General features: G+C 40.3%; 1 protein-coding gene across 3 annotated transcripts in view; it reads right to left on the bottom strand.

The window, feature by feature from the left end:
* The window catches only part of LOC149557122 (zinc finger (CCCH type) helicase family protein), a 289,450-nt gene that overhangs the window by 90,982 nt on the left and 183,719 nt on the right, over positions 1–14,749 (bottom strand). The gene's annotated exons all lie outside the window — the stretch shown is intronic.

Here is a 14,749-nt window from a genome sequence, read left to right as displayed (position 1 = left end):
CGCGCACATTGACACGGTGTAGCAAAAATGTAATTAGAATGCAGTTACTTGGTTTTAAAATGGGAAAATTTTGGCATTACCTCTGGGAACTAATAAAATCATATAATAGATAGAAAACTATGTTTCCGGTAAAGGTTTGGGAATGGGTACAAGATCTGAGTATGCTGTTACAGAAACTTTTTCCCCCTACGTGCAATATGCTTGGGTACTGTGTGGCTGTACATACCGATATTTAAACTAAAGAAAAACACAGAGTTATAAAACTAAATACAATCAATGGTAGATACTTCATCACTGATCAATGACAGATGCCAAAATGGTAGTGATAAAGATAAATATTAAATGACAATTCATAGTTCGGATTATGCCATATGCCATTTATCAGCTGCCCTTCAAAATGTCAAAATGAGAAAAGAGAGTGAAGAGAGCACAAAAAGTTTTGTATTAAACTACTTGGTGCTTCTAGATGCGTTTTAGGGGTATTGTGTCCAAAAAAAGGGTTAAAATGCCTTTGGCTACCCTAAGTATGCCTAGATACATAGCCCAGGCATACCCATGCATACGCCCAAGCAAACCCATATCTAATTATCCACAGCCAAGGGTGCAAGAAGTATTAAGGGTGTAAACAGTACCTTGGAATAAAAACAAAACAAAAAATGATTCTCTTATTTCATGCCAAATATAGTGTGTACACTTTATAAACATAGTGTCATGAGCCCTGCTGACTTACACTCAACCATATTGAACAATGAATTTTCTGTCTTTTTTTTACTATATAATTTTTTCCTTTGTTCAGAATATGAAATATATAGCAATGCATGGGAGTTGAAAGTGCAGATCCTTCTTTCTATATTTTATTTTGCAAATTAAGACAACAATGACAACTGTATTCAATGCAGTATGCACATACTGAAATTTCAAATTGCAAAAACCTGGTAATGCTGGTATGCAACATTGGGGTCCAATAATGACAAAATTCTCATCATAAATCTGCCCAGCAATGATAAAAACCCTTTAGCAGATGAAATGCAGGTCTGAAATTGAAATCGCTGGCCTTCTTTGCACCCATGATGCCTCTATAAAACTGATTGCAGCCTTGGAAAATTGGTTGTTGCTCCTCTAATGATAAACGGAGCCCTTTACCCTGTTGTCTATGTGCAATATTGGTGCTAGACTCTATGCTGATGCCACTGTAATTCCACAAACTCACAATTGTCCAACCTCCAGCAGTCATGTCACCTTGCAGGTATGGATCAATTCAGAAATTTGATCCCAAACAGTAGCAGAAAATAGCACAATTCACTGGCAATTGGGAACCAATTGAAAGTGCAAAACAAATCTGAACAAGCAAAAACCCTCAACTACTCAACACCAAATAAAACAATGCTCAAGAATGAACTATCCATCTCTTGGAATGGGCTTTTATAACATTTTAATTCAAAATAGTTTCTGCTTTACCCAAAACGGCTAGAGGCTTCTTGTTGACAATATTCACTTAAGAGTTTTTATATTTACACTTTTTCAATTAGAAATACTCATTAAGTACATATAACTCATTAAATTATTTAATTAAGTAAAACTTAATAAATAACTTCCACTACACTCTTAATTATTAAAACTCCATTTGAATACTGAAATAGTCAGACCCAAGGTATCACCACAATGCACTGCTAAATATAGAAACCAACTCCCCTGACTTACTATAAATAGTAAGTCGGTCACCAAAGACCTTACTATAAATCGTAAGTACCTTGCCACCTTGATACTCTCCGCTTCTTGCACTCTTGATCTTAGTGCCAACTTCTGAAACTCTTTAGTGTAGGTAGCCACATCAAGTTCTTTCTGCCTGAGATTCTACCCCTGCTTATGGATCTGAATCACATAATCCTCTAGTAGGTATGTTTCTTTGATCTTTGCCACCATTGCCTTCCAATTAGCTATAGGCTTCTTCCCCTCACTTTCTCTTTCTTCCCGCACAAACTTCCACCATGTCAAGGCTTGACCTTTCAATCTAGACTTTGCAAACCTCACCTTTTGGGCTTCTGTGGTCCCCTCACACTCAAAGTAGTTCTCAATGCTTTGAAGCCATTCTAAGACTACTTTTGCATCCATCTCGCCATGAAATAAAGACACATTCTCTAGACTCTTACTCCCAAACGCTTTGAAAGCCTTTAGGAATGGTTCTTGCTCACCAAGTGGAGGATCTGGTTCTGGTATCTCATCTTCCAAACTCGCCTTTTCTTTACCCTTGCTGAAGTCTTCATCTTCCTTAGCTTGGGTTGTCTCCTCTATCTCTTTCAACTTGTCTTTTACCTCCTCTAGGGCCTCATCTAGAGTAGTGGTTTTTTCTTCTAAGAGCTTCTTCTACTCATCTACTTTCTTTGCCAACTCTGCATTGGTTAACATCTTGGAAAATCCACTTGATTTAGTGGAATGCAGCATGCCACCACAAGCCAAATCTCATGGCTCTAATACCACTTTGATGGGGAGCTTCTTCAACTAAGAGCTTTCTTGCTCTTCTCAAGATACCCTTAGCCCACTATAGGGTCTTCTCTCCTAATCCTAACTCAGAGGACCCCTCTACAATCCCCTTTACTAAAGAAACTCTCCACCAATTCAAAACTCCAATGCCATTCTCCCAAATGCGTTCTTTGGCTTAAAAGTACCAAAACTTCCCAAAACACCAGGACCCTCAAAAAAAGATGGAACTCTCCTAATGAGGTTTTCAAGGCATTCTTCATCATTTTGCACCATTCTTTTAAGATTCTTGCACCCAAAACACATATTTTCCTAGTTAGGCCTTGTAACCCTAAGAGCCCCTTTTAGCCCTCCTAGAAAAAAGGAAAGTGTTGTAACTCACAAAATCCCTTAACAAGGCACCTTGACATATGCTAGACTTTTGTTTCACATGACCAACCCTTGAAGATTTTGTAGGTCTTGGCTTCCAGTGACGTCCGTACAGTATGGATTCAGAAAACCCTACTTTTAAGGGTTTTAAGGGAAATGCTAGTGCTTATTCCTCCACAACTGTCAAACTCCTTATCTAGCCTCCTACCTTGAGTTCTACTCCCTTCACACACTATTCCTACATTGCCAAGTCAAGATTGATCCATATCAATCTGTTGTTCCTCACAATTTTCTTCACAAGCTTCTCTTTTGCACCTTGCCAAGCTTGTCTATTTGCCTAGGGCTTGCTTGTAAAAATAGCAAAAGGCCTTCCACAAACTCCATGAGCCATATTTACAATATGTATAGAGGCTATTGCTTGGTCTCCAAGAGCCATGGTGATTAGACAAAGCACACTCAAGCTATAGCCCTTTTCATGCTTACTACGCAAAACAGAACAACAAGATTAACAAAAACAAATAATTTTGTAAACCTTAGTAGGTGCTTACTTGGAATCAAAAGGACTACACACAGAATTAAAACATGGAAACAAGATCCTAAATCATTAGAAACAGTCCTCTATTCAATACAAAATTCCAACCATAAACTCAAAACTACACTCAGAATGTTAGAAACTATCCTACTACTAGTATTGTCCGTACATCCAATTTGTCCAACCCCTGGAACTGAGTTGGAAAGTCTTAAATAGACTTCCTCTATCCTCCTGTCCTGCAATTCAATCCACAACTGCCCCCAGTTGTTGGTTTTCAAAACTGTCTAAAAAGTTGTCATGCAATTTTGCAAAATTGCAAAGTTGTCAATGCAACTTTTTGACAACTTTTGCAATTTTGCTCCTAGACTCTCCAAATTTGCGAAGAATGTTCCCAAACCTTCTAGGATGACCTCAAAACAACTAACGGCCATCTTGACACACTCCTTGCCCCATTTTCAGACATTTCACTTCATTTTTCCCTCTAGAGCATTTTTTGCAATTTTCAGCTATCAGGACCTAATTGACCAAAATAGACTCCTAATCAAAAACCTATCAAACCAAACCACCTAAACACATCTTGGGATTTGATTAATAGTCCTTATTACCCCAATGGTTGGTTAGACCATTTACAAACCAAAATTGGACTTAGGGTTTTACCTTCCCCTAGGTGCTCCTGCACCAAAATTTGACAAGAAAGACAAAGAAGTTTGTTACAGAAAGTTTGCTCAAATCAAGCATAGTAATACTTTGGATACTTAAATTGACGAATTTCAAAGGATATCCATCATGGTCCCAGATATGGCAGAAAACAAGAAGGTAATGTTGTTTGTCGAAGGTTTGAGTGAGAGGTTCAAAGGGTTTGTCAACGTGCTGAAACCAAGTACCTTACAGGTAGCAATCAAGATGTCACTTGATTTGGACAGCTCATCTTTAGTGTTTCAATCCCCCAAAAAGCCTTTAAGGTCCCTAAGACAAATCTGAAATCTTCAAATCAGAAGAAGAGTGTTCCACGCAAAACTGATTTTGAGTCAAGAAATGAGCTAAGAAGAAGAAAATTATGTTTTACCTGAAAGGAACCTCAATCACTAGATCATAGATGTCGAGGAAAGGCAAGGTTCATTATATTAAAGTAGTTTCAAATGACGAAAACAATGGTAATAAGTCAGACAACAATGAGGATAGTATTCATGAGCAGCCCAGTTGGGAAAGGTGGAGAGACAAGTTTCAGATCAGCCACCTTAAGTTGCTACTCTCTTAGGAGTTCCTACATGTAGTCTCATGCGTCTTTTAGGAATGGTTAAAGGGCAGCAAATATTTTGTTTGGTGGACACAGGGGCCACACCTAACTTTATTAGCATGTCTATAGCAGCTAGAAGGAACTTACAAGTAGATTCCATTCTGCACTTTGATGCTAAGGTCTCTGGTGGCGATCTTCTTAATTCTTTAGGGATGGTTTCTTTGCTTGATGTTTAGTTGGGTAATTACACTCTCACCACAGATTTTTATGTAATTACACCCTTCTCTTTTGTGGATTTAACCTTAGCAGATAGTCAGGCACCTTTAGCCAAAGACTGATTGTAGGATTAGCGAGGTATCCTATCCGCTCTTAAAGAAAATAAGCAACGTGCTCAAAATCAACAAAAGATTTATGCTGATCAATGTCAATCTGAGAGAGTTTTTGAAGTTGGGGAGATGGTATATCTACGACTCCAACCTTACAAGCAGAGTTCACTAAAAACGAGTGGGGCTAAGAAGCTTCATCCCAGGTTTTATGGACCCTTTACAATACAAAAAAGAATTGGGGAGGTCGCTTACAAGTTGGACCTGCCAGGAAACAGAAAAATACATGTATTTGATGTCTCTTGTCTCAAGAAGGCCATTGGCCAACATACAGTGACTTCATCTAGGCTGCCACCACTCACTGGGGAAGGAAGACTAGAACTCATACCTATGAAGGTGTTAGAAATGAAGGAGGAAAAACTGAGACACATGACCATTAAAGATTGTGTAGTCTAATGGAAAGCAATGTCCATGGAAGATGCAACTCCCTTGACACTGTGTGACATTTGTGGCTAGCTTATTTTACCATTCTTATGAATGAGTAAGACTTCTCTAGCACACTCCTATGTCTTCGCTTTCCCTTGGTAACAGCACAGCTATTCTGCTCACCCAGTAACAAACACACAAGGATATCATGCTCGAGCATCAGGAGGAGAGATTCATTCACAGGCTGTTGATGTTACTAGATTTGCTCAAAGGGATTGATTTTTGAATTATGGGTGAAAGTATGTTGCATTCTCCTCTCTCATCATAGATTTATCTAAAGTAGAACTTCTAACTACATGTAACCATCATAGAGGAAATCCAATATGGAGATTTTTTGCTGAAATTGCAATTGAAGCGTATAACATTTTGGCCAAGACACTTAGCCCAAAGGCATTGCACAAATGAGAAAATAGTTTGACTGAAGAGATGAAGCTCTTGGTTCTCAAGTGAGTGACTCCGCTCCAAATAGGGATACTTATCTCATTGTTTGTTTTGTATGGCTAGTGGTAGTGTTGATGGTAATCTCATTCCATTTGTCCTCTATGTCCCAATGGCAGATGTTCCATCACTTCAATGGATTTTTCAGATGAGTTTTAGTTTTTCCTGAATTGTTTTATTGATTATTACAAGCACCACAGACATTTTTTAAATGCACTAAACAAATATTATGATATTATAAAAGAATTCAACAGATCACTTCCATGATGAATCAAATCCTAAATCTATACAAAACAGACCCACATCTGAGAACGTTTTTTGAGAGCATAACTGCTTTGGTACCATGACAGAAAAAGAAGAGCAGCAGAAAAGACAAACATAAAATTTTATGTTAATCAGAATTATAAATTATATCAGTTATAACTACTGCTCAAACATTACTAAAAACTTAGCACATTAGAGTATAACTCACAGCTCTACCGAGATGTACTCCGCTAGGAGAGAGCAACTTATACTATAAAACTTAGCACACTAGACTATAACTTATAGCTCTATAAAGCTGGAATCTACTTAGAGATTGTATAAAATAGAGTAATGAGCTAGAGTGCCAAAATGTATTTTGAAATTCAAAACTGGGTACCAACACCTGGAAACTTTGTGTGTTTCAAACTTTGTATTAAATACTTCAACTAACTTCTAGAAAATTCTAACGCATGATTAACCTAATTTGTTAACCAACCCAATGATTATAGATGGGGTCAATATTATATCTAACACTCCCCCTTAATTTTGACTCCGTAAATCCAACTGCATTTTCAAATTCTTTTCTTCTTTGTTGAAGCTTCGACATCTACAATACAGAATTTCTTGGAGCATTTGTTTGTCCTGAGTAAACATGGCTGGTTCACCATTTTACTGTAGTAGCCTCGATATCAGCAAGGTAGAACATGGTTGATTCTCCTTTTGCTTTTGCAAGGGGGACACAACCGATTCACCTTTTGTCTCTGCAAGGTAAAACAAAACTGGTTCTTCTGTTTTTGCAAGGTGGAACCCAACTAGTTCAGCTCTTGTCTCTGCAGGGTTGAACACAGCTGGTTCACTCACATTCAATAGCTTTTGTCTTGGCATGCTAGAATGGTTCACCCTTTGTTTCTGCTAGGTAAGAACACAATTAGTTCACCCAAAAAATCAATCTCTTCAAGTCAACACTTTCTTAGAAGCCTTCAACAAGACAATGAAACCCTTTAATTGTTCTTATCACTCCTCGTACAGACACATGGCAGGTTCATGGGAGTCCAAGTGGGGTCCTTATACAATTTCCCTAGAAAAAGATAAGACCATTTATCTCTCTTTCAATGACAGCTTTCAGAATCACCTTTCACTGGCAAAGCTATTCTTTCAACATTTGCACTGGTTTGCTTCGTAGCTTCAAGATCTTCTTATCTGTCAGCAGCAATGACTGCTATCAATGACAACTTCTTGCACCACTCCTTGAATTCATCATGAAAGCCATCTCTTCCAGAATTTTGCAATCTATTGTTCCATTTATTTAGGCAGCTTCAACTTCTTTTACAACTGATCCTTTATCAGCATCAAATCTTACTAGCAACTTCCTGAACACTACAATGATCTATATTTCATCTCTTCAAAGACACACCTCATTCTCCGGCTGCAAATCTTGACAAAGATGGATGGAATAAACTTTGCAACAGCTCTGCCTTCAACACTTTGGTAACCTCCACAAGCTTTGAACACATCTCACAATTGCATAACAGTCCCGTGGCCTATTTGTCGTCGGTAGAAATTGTGTATCAGTCGACGGGTCCCTTCGGGAAGGAAATTGTGTATCAGCCGACGGGTCCCTTCGGAAAGGAAATTGTGTATCAGCCGACAGGTCCCTTCGGAAAGGTTCTTGTTATGTAGCCGACGGGTCCCTTCGAAAAGGTTTTTGTTATGTAGCGACATGTTGTATGTGGCCGACGGACTCCTTTGGAAAAGTTCTTCAAAAAGTATTTATAACCCCTTCGGGAAGCATTGTATTCATCTTATCAATCAAGCATAATGTAATGTCCTAGCATATGCGAATAATAATACGAAGAGTTCTGTTCTTCGTGTTCGTGTTCATTGTCTGTGTGCAATTCTTAATTAACCTATGCCGTAAACATTTGGCGCCATTGCCCGATGGACCTGGTACGATGACAGGCAAATGAAGATTAAATGCCGAATCAATTGAACAAGAATAAGAATAAATTGAAGGAAAAGGATGAATTACGCGCAGCACAGGAAAATTTAATTTTGGCACAACAGGCTAAACGCAGACGGAGATTTCAGCAAGTTACCGACGGACACAAAAGCACTGAAAAATTGTTAGAAGAAACTCGACAGAGGCTCGATTTGGTGGAAGAAGCGAGGGAGGAGTTTCTGAACCTGCATACGCCACGAGAAGAGAATCCTGACGGAAGGAGATTGACTTGCACGGCTCGAAGTGCCGCAAGAGCACAAGCGTGGAGTGACCTCTTTGTCCGAGATATACTTTCGGGACGAACAGCTTCGGTTGACGAACCCTCTTCTTCACCAAACAACGTGGAAGTTGAAAACAGCGCGAGTGTTGAAAACAGCGCGGAAGCCGAAAACAACGCGGGTGTAGAAAATAGCGCGGGTGTGCGAAACAACGCGGGTGTGCAAAACAATGCGGGTGTCCAGAACAGCGCGGGTGTGCAGAACAGCGCGGGTGTTCAAAACAGCGCGGGAGCTCAGAACAGCACGGGTGCTCAAAACAACACGGGAGTGCAAAACAGCGTAGGTACACAACAAAACCCTCAACATACAGTCATAATGGCAGGTCCGAAAGAAAAGTTGCCTAAATTTGATGGTGCTGAAGCAGTTGATCCCATTCGACATTGTAAAACATGTGAAACGATACGGAGGGCAAATGGCATAACAGATACAAACAAATGGATCTGACAATTTCCCACTACCCTACGAGGTGTTGCGATTGATTGGTTTACTAATACTGATCCACAAAAGTTAAACAGTTGGGATAACATTAAGGAGTTCATCGCAGAATTTCAACTTTTGCGCGACAATAATGAAATTGTAGCGGAGATATTCAATACCAAACAAAAGAAGAATGAAACAGTACAGGTCTTCGCCAGGAGGTTGAAGGACTTAATTAGTAAAATGGAGAATAAGCCGGCAAATGGGCTCCAGAAAAGATGGTTCATGCAAGGCCTTCACCCGAAGCTGCGAAAGAAGATGAAGATCGTGCCACCATCAACATACATTGAAGCGTACAATCAGGCAATGAACCTCAAAAGTGACTAGAAGACAAAGAAGAAGAAGAAGAAGAAGAACAGGTCATCCGATTCAGATGACGATGCATCCTCAAGAGAAGACAGCAGCGATGACGAGGGAAGCAACAAGAAGGTCCGTGCCCTCCAGAAGGACATGATTCAGATGATGAAGGAGTTCAAGAACATTAACAAGGAGACTAAGGGCAATGACCTATGGTGTACAGAGTGCAAGAAAGAAAGCCATACGAAGGGATCCTGCCCAAAAGATCAATTTTGTGAGATTTGCCAGATTATGGGACACTCGGTAAAGGAATGCCCTTTCAATTTGAAAACAAGAACACCACAGCAAGTGTTCCTGACACAGAAGGCATCCCCGTCAGGAGGGAATGGAAACACCAGTACGGAAGGTGCCACATCGAGCGGATACAAAAACAACCGGCGCAACAACAACAACAATAATACCGGCAACAACAATAATGGCGGAAGGAGTCGAACTCAATATAATGCCAATGTTCGGCCGTTAGTTCAATGCCGCGCATGCAATCTGTGGGGTCACTTTGCTCGAGAGTGTACAACAGCAAACACACCGAAGTTGTTATGCAGATGGTGTGGACCTGGCAATCATGACGATGCTAAGTGCCCGAAATCCAGAGTAAACTTGATTACTGTCGGGATGGATAACGAAGAAGTTCTGGCAATCACTCGAAAGCAAGCAAAGCTATACCCCGATCCGACGGAGGAAAAGAAGAGACTAGAGGAAGCACGGGCAGAAATCCAAAGAGCAACGCAAATAGAAACAGCACACTTGAAGGACACGCCGAGTACCTCTGTACGGAACTGCGCAGAACAGAACATTGTATGGCAAATATTGCAAGCCGAGATACACATCAAGATAAATGATCTGTTGCTCACTATGCCTCAACTTCGATCGGCACTCACAAACATCATTCCCGCTGCTAAAATACCACGAGAACAGAGAAGGGAGAAGGAAAGTGGAGCAAGTACAACGGACAAAAAGGAAAAGGAAAGTGGTGCAAGTGCAGAAGATCCGATGTTGTTAGCCCTCTCATCCGGACGCCACCCGGCAGTCACCGAAATGGGAATTCTCGGGACTGTATTGACGGAAACGATTGTGGATGGAGGGTCCGGTGTCAATGTGTTGCCTGAAGACACCTGGAAAAGGTTGGGACAGCCGACATTATGGCCGCCTACATTCCAGCTGCTTACGGCCGATCAACATGGAATCAAACCATTGGGAGTCCTGACAGCACAACCAGTGACGATTGGAACACAGCCATTCTTGTTGGATTTCGTCGTGATCCCACTGAAACGGAGAGGGTACGATGCTATTCTGGGTCAGGGTGGCTGAGACAAGCCAAGGCAAAGCACGATTGGAAGAAAAATACTTTATCACTCGAAAGCAAAGGCTGGAAGTATGTCATCAATCTACACACTCAGATAGTTGGAGAAGCTCTATCGTCGGATTCCGAAGGAGAAGACAATGAGAGGAGGTAGTGTATGGAACCCGATCAGGAGGGAGTCCTACGATTGGAAAGAGATGACGATCTGGATTCAGTAAATGGTCTTTACCACTGGCAGATAGAAGATTACGAGCTCTTTCCAAGTTGTAATATGCTAAGGATCGACGAAGGTAAGAAAGAAGAAGGAAATGAATGTCCGAAGGAACACAGAGAAGCCGAAGGAGGAAATGAATGTCCGAAGGAACATAGAGAAGCCAAAGGAGGAAATGAATGTTCGAAGGAACACAGAGAAGCTGACGGACAGAACATACAGTACGAACCCAAAAGAAGGAAAGATTCTACTGTACAACTGCGCAGGAAGAAAGTATTATGTCGAACCACAGATATAGCAGAAAGGTACCGGCAGCAAGGAAGGCACACGATACGGTCTGCACAGGCAACAAAGACGAAGGGTTCAATAAAAGTTGTAGCAGTACAGAGTGAATGTGTTATTGACAGACAGAAGGGGCAGCTAACAAAGTCCATGGTAGCGAACTTCGGGAACAAATTGGGCGATATGGAGATGACACAGAACAAGCGTAGCAAGTTTCAACTCGGACAGTGGGTGTTGAAGTACGACGACCGAAATCAGATCAAACCAGGCAAGTTCAAAGTTAAGTAGGTCGGGCCGTATTAGATCCGGGAAGTAGGGGACAATGGAGCAATAAAATTATGGACTTTGGATGGACAGGAAGTGCCTCAGGCGGTGAATGGCTTGAAGCTAAAGGTATACCACGGCCAGAAGACTTCTGCGTCAGAGAATGGCCTTCGGGCGACCCCTTCGTCGTTGCAGACCGACAATGCCGACGGTCGAAGGGAAAATTGAGTTTGCTATTGAAAAAAATTAATTAATTTATTTTTTTTTTTAAATTATGAAAAAGAAAAGCTACCGTACGGTTTTTGGAAGGAAAGCTCCTGTACAATTTTTAGAAGAAAAGCTGTCGAACTGATTTTGGAAGAAAAGCTACCTACGTACGGTTCAGTTCCCTCATGTTATAAATTTGCCAAGTGTACAATTTTTCCCTTCCCTAGAAAGTGTACGGATTTTATGCAGTACACATTTTATGCAGTACGGTGTACGGATTTTGAAAGGAGCTAAAATGAAGACAATGTACGAATTTTTGAGCTTTGAACAGTACGGGTTTTAATGTATGATGTACGGATTTTATAACAATAATGCACTGTACAGTCTGTTAACTCATTACCCATAAAGAAGATTTCCATCATTCCTACCGTACGGATTTCTTCTGTAGAAGCAGTGTACGGATTTCATTTACCAGCCACTGTACTATTCTTTGAATTCAGCAAGGGGTTATAAAATTTGGTTTCCGGCAAATTCATTATTGAATGCAAGGTATGGATTTTTAAGAAAGCAGTGTATGGCCTCTTCCTTATTAGTCACAGTACAGAATTGTGGAGCCAGGTAATTGTACGGATTACAAGGCGATTTTTCTAGTGTATCAGTTCTAGTCAGATTCAGCATACTATGGTCCCTGTATGGCTGATCATTGAAGGGCATTGAAAATACCACCGTACGAATTCAGGGAGGGAAACTGTTTTACGGATTTGTGGTCTTCTGGTGGTACGGCTTTGTTATTTGATTTTCCTTCTAACTTCTTCAGAGTACGGATTTTCAATCTCCTCTTGCGTGTACGGATTGTGAAAATCATTTCAAGGGTTGCAATTCACCATACACGTGTTTGAAAGAATTCTCCACTGTACAGATTTTTAGTATAATATGGTATACGGGTTTTGCATGAAGGATAAATATGGCGTACGACTTCTACCTGTTATTGCATTCAGACTTTGGAGGACGTTACAGGATATTGCATAAGGAAGGAGTCAATACAGTGTCAGGATGTATGATGTAGTTGTACATTGGTAGCACAGAAGAGTGACAGGAGGTTTTCTAAAACAAAAAAAAAAAAAAAAAAAAAATCGACAAATCAAGCATGCTTAGAATGAGTAATGAAGGATACCAAAGGGAAGGGGAAGCATCAGCAATTGCCAGAAAGAGTGTAGAATCAGCAGAAAATGACAGAAATAGTGTGTTTCATGCAATTTTGTGTGGGTTTCGAAGTGCTAATTTAGTCTTGGCGGTGACGAGCACTGCCCCTCGACCCCGCCGAGGGCGTTGCCCCCTGGACCCCCAATCGTTGCGGATATCAGTCATGGGAGTCTAACCAGTTGAGAAGACTTGGAGCTACTGCAGGCATGGAGTGTCTGTGTACTAGAGGCACTGAGAGTAGGTGTTGGCTATGAGGCTGTCTTGGTGGATGCGTAGAGAGCTCGAGAGGAGTTGATCATCCAGTTGGAGGCAATGCAACAACACTTGGCTAAAGGTACCGAGGAGTTGGAAGTAGAAAAAGCAGCACAGGTGGCTATCAGGGTCAGATGTCAGACTGGCTAAGGTGATAGTGTTCAAGACCAATTAGTCAGTCAATGTATTTTGGTTGTTGATTTGTCTCAAAGATTTTGTAATAGTCGTCAAGAGACGACTTTTCTTTTTGGGGGAATGATGTCGTCGGTAGAAATTGTGTATCAGTCGACAGGTCCCTTCGAGAAGGAAATTGTGTATCAGCCGACGGGTCCCTTCGGAAAGGAAATTGTGTATCAGCCGACGGGTCCCTTCAGAAAGATTCTTGTTATGTAGCCGACGGGTCCCTTCGGAAAGGTTTTTGTTATGTAGCGACATGTTGTATGTGGCCGACGGACTCCTTCGGGAAAGTTCTTCTGAAAGTATTTATAACCCCTTCGGGAAGCATTGTATTCATCTTATCAATCAAGCATAATGTAATGTCCTGGCATATCCGAATAATAATAAGAAGAGTTCTGTTGTTCGTGTTCGTGTTCATTGTCTGTGTGCAATTCTTAATTAACCTATGCCGTAAACACTATTTTAGCTCTCCAAGCAATTTTAAAACATTGGGTTGTAAAGGACTACCATTGCCTTTAAACTGGACTGTCGTTTGAATCGATCTACTCTAGTAATCTTCACACAGCTGCAAAAATCTTTAGCTCGTTGTAAAATGGACATCAACTAGAATAACAGAACATGCATTCAATTGTACAGAAATCAAAAGAACATTTAATGCAATCACCATACATACCAAGATTGGCGAGGGAAACCATATATTTTATTGAAAACCAAAAACAAGTGCATTATTCATATTCCAAAGTCTTTAAATAGAGATCGGTTGGTTAGAAAAACCAACTGACACAACCCCTCACTATCAACTACCCAACCCCAAATAACTATCCTTAATTACAACATTGTATTATTAGGCCATACATGTATCCCCCTCAAAACAAAAGAGTCTTCTTCCAGACGACTGCCCAACAAAACCAAAAAAATACTATACTTCAAGAGGTAGGGTGTGATGGAGCCAAAAAAATTGAATCTCAATTTTTACACATTTTCAATGAACTACTCTTGCCAATAAAAGGGTCAATATTTCACTCCCAAAAAATACTCATTTGCATGTATTGTTGATAAAATATATAACTCCAAAGGTGACTTTTTACAAATATCCAAAGTGTAAAGTAAGTTGCACTAATCTCTACAAAATATATTGAAGAGAATCTTCACGGAAGTCTCGGCCGACAGAGCTCCTCCATCATTACAATCTGAATAGAATGCTCATTATAGCACGTATTGTACATTCATATGGACACTTCTACAAAAGTTTCAGACTGTGAAAATGGAAGTATGACTGACAGTACCCCAGATATTGTTATTGATGATAGTGCTTCAGAGACTACTTTACTTCCTGATAATAAAAGTGTATCAGTTAGTGAATAGATCAATTTGTTGAAAACAAAAATGCCATCCCAAATCATACACCATGGGAAAAAGCCCCAATAAAATATTAACACCAATGGTTGTACACAAATGAAGTCATGCAAATCACTAGAGATGACACACCGTAAACACGTATGGACCCTATGTAGCAAGGGTGACGGGTATCAAATGAATTTTATAAGGCAACGAATACTTGAATAGTAAAAGCGATAAACTTCTAAGAAATATTCAGAGCCCGATAACTTCATAATACCGAGTCTTTGCAATTTTG

The sequence above is a fragment of the Cupressus sempervirens genome, chromosome 5, assembly GCF_028749045.1.
Source record: "Cupressus sempervirens isolate cs-2001-9-10 chromosome 5, ASM2874904v1, whole genome shotgun sequence".
NCBI lineage: Eukaryota > Viridiplantae > Streptophyta > Pinopsida > Cupressales > Cupressaceae > Cupressus > Cupressus sempervirens.
Note: the sequence above shows the minus strand (reverse complement) of the source record. Positions and strands in the feature narration are given on the sequence as shown.